Source organism: Apaloderma vittatum, unplaced genomic scaffold (assembly GCF_000703405.1).
Source record: "Apaloderma vittatum isolate BGI_N311 unplaced genomic scaffold, ASM70340v1 scaffold31185, whole genome shotgun sequence".
Classification (NCBI taxonomy): Eukaryota; Metazoa; Chordata; class Aves; order Trogoniformes; family Trogonidae; genus Apaloderma; species Apaloderma vittatum.
Genome location: NW_009717036.1, coordinates 12,082 through 15,331, shown reverse-complemented (window position 1 = coordinate 15,331; position 3,250 = coordinate 12,082).

The window sequence follows — 3,250 nt, the reverse complement described above, 5'->3', positions numbered from 1 at the left end:
TTTAATGAAGTCCTCATCACATCAAGAAAAGTCCTCGTCATCACACAATAAAAGCATTGCAGTGGCTATCCTCCTTAACGGGGATCACAACAATAGCCAGGCTTTAGAAAAGCATCCCGACACAAAGAATTCATTCTTCTGATTTACTTGAAACTACTTTGCCTTAAAGAAAAAAAAACAACAAAAAACCAAGCAAACAAAAAACCCCACTGAATTCAATTTAAATTTTACCCAAAGTTTCCGGCATCATTCAGAGATTTGGCCTTTTTCTTCCATATCAAATTAAAACCGCATTGAGTAAAAAGAACAGACAAAATTTTGAGTGACTATCCTTAGGATGAAATCTGATTGACAATATATTTCTGGATTAAAATCTCTAGTAAGTGTTCATCTTGGCAATAAACGTGGCAACTACCTAACTTGTCTTTTGATACCTTTACAGGGGTTTGTTCCTGTTCTTTCAGGGCACTACAACATAATTTCTAACACACGTACTGGCTTTAGACACAAAAATGGTAATTTAACCAGGCACGATGTTTATTACAAAGCTCACACGGTTCATTCATACCTCATACACAGGACTAAATCTGTAGATGCAGAAAAATACAACAGGAATGAGGCCACCTCAACAATTTGTATTTAGTTCTGCATCCTTTCCTTCTCCTGAAATCTCCAGCAGACGGTTCGCCCCGCAAACTTTCCATGCAAAATATTTCTCCCAAGTTTGCAAATGCATTTTACACCCTGCGATGACCCCCGGGGCTGAAGAGCACTCCTGCTCTCCAATCGCACGTTCCTCAGAATCGTTTCTGTTGGAAAAGACCTTTAAGATCATCAAGTCCAACTGTACTTAACGTGGGGCGACAGCGGCTGGGACAAGAAGAGGGGCACGCGGCACAAGAGGATGGTGCAGAGCAGGTTTGGACACTGATGCTATGAGCATATTATGAATCTGACACATGGATGAAACCCAGGAGCAGGAAAAGCACTGCCTGCACCTCTGTGGACAGGGCTGGCAGGATTTGCTGTCACCCGCAGCTCTTGCGGGCGATGCCACACCAGTTTTACATCCCAAGCAAGGGGTGCTCCATGCCCACATGCACCTCAAGCCCTGCCTGAAGCCCGTGTAGCATCAGTCATGGTCTCAGGCAGCACAAACTCACCAGTGCCACCATCCACGTCCCCACGGCATTAGCCAGAGCCAGGGATGGACACAACTTCCCACGGGGTGTGTGCACCAAGTGAATGAGATGGGCAGGAGAAACTCACCAACATCAGGTGCTCCCCAGGTAGACCCAGGGGCTTCTTGCTGTGCCCTGTGGGCGCCCAGCTGGAGGACACCTTGGTGGTACAACCTCCTGTGATCTTTCCAAATGACCTTTTTACACTATCAAAAAATCCAGAGCACCAACGAGCGTTACCTCATCGACCAAATAGGCACCAGGCACCACGTTCTCCAGCACAACCAGCTCACCTGACCCAATAACCCTGCCTTGGGCACCCACCAACCCCCTGATAATTTGGCGCTTCACTGTAGATGTATCTCACCCCAAAACATGAACACGCTCAAACACCCAATCATGTTCTGGCACGAAATCTGATTTTTACAAACAGTGGCATGCAACGCGAGCAAAAAAAAAAAAAAAAAAAAAAAAGCCCATGGCAACAAAGACGACAGCTTGCCAATGGCAGCTGCTGCACGCACACACAAAATTAAACTATATTCTTCTGAAAAGGGATATTATTATGGCATTTGTTTCCCCTCACCCATCACCCTCACCCATTCCCTCACAAAATAAAGGGGGGAAATATCAACATACACCAAACATTAGGAGAGATGGATAAAAAAAAAAACAGAGAGGGAGAGAGGCGCTGCCCCGTTGGAAGAAGCAGGAGATCCAACGGGGATCGGGGCTGGATGCACGAAGCCGCCCTGAAACACTGGCTCACCTGCAGGAGTCGTGTGGCACGTAAAACATTCAGCCTTTCTACCGCAGGCGGCCCGCGGACGCTAAACTGCCTCCAGCTTGGTCAAGCCGTCCCTGGGCTATAACACAAACCTGCAAACACACCCTTACGTACATTAAATAGCATCTGATGACACCTATTTTCGTTTCCTTTCCCTGGCGTGGACCTGCCCGCTGCCTCCTGTGCTGCTATGCGACACATGAGGTAGCCGTCCTCACTTGTGAAGATAAATGTCGTATCAGACCTCTGACATCATGTATTCTCCACGTAATTATTTTTGATATCATAAGAGTTGTACAGGGTGCACAATAAAATTAAAAAGTAGAAAGCAAGGTTAATAAGATTATCGTGTTGCTATAATAGGTAATGCATTTTGCAGTATATCCTTAAATCTGCCCTCTCAAAACATAATTAAATAACTGTGATTTATATTTTAAAGGAACGCAGACATGCAGCGTATCCTCCTTCCCACATACGCTAATTGCTTTCAGCCCCTAAAAATCTCACAGTTGTTTGCAGCTTTTTAATCCTCATGTAAATAACCCGACTCAGGTCCAAGTTATGAACAATAAAAGTTCAGGAAACTTTGCGAAGAGCGTGTCATTAAACCCGTCTCGATTTTATCTCGCTAATCTAACAGCATTGACGGGTACCAAAGCCCGCGGGGAAGGAGGAACGACTGCCCAGGGCCCTTCACACCGGCCCGACAGCCAGCGTGACACCGGGACAGCACTCGGACCGGGAGGTTGGATATCAAGGACCCGGAGGAGAGACCAAGAAACCCTCCCTAGGAGGAACCGATGGGTGCTTAAGCTCAGGATCCCCCCTCCCAGGTACCGCCAGGTACCGTATGCCTACGCGCCTCGCTCGAAGCCAAATGCGGCTGCGCGGCTCTTCCATTTCATGAGAGGCCGGCACACAAAATGGAGGCTCTGGTGGCTTTTACAGACGGTGGCTACGAATCCAGCCAGAATCCACTCGTGTCACTACCGGGGCCACGATGTCCTTCCTCGTGCGGGGCTGAGCTCAGGTGCCCGCATCCATCTCCTGGGTGGGGGCGTGGAGTCGTGCTAGACGGAAACATCTCCGGAAAACAGATAAATCCGCTGTTACCTCTTCAAAATGAGTGACAAGGGGATCGGTCAAAGCACTGCCCTTGCGATTGGGTATGAAATGCTGCAACCCCTCAAAGAACTTGCTGGGATAAAACTGCCCCACGCGTGACAGGCACCACAACCCACGTGCTTGATCCCACTCGGGCTTTTTAGCGGCCACCATCACA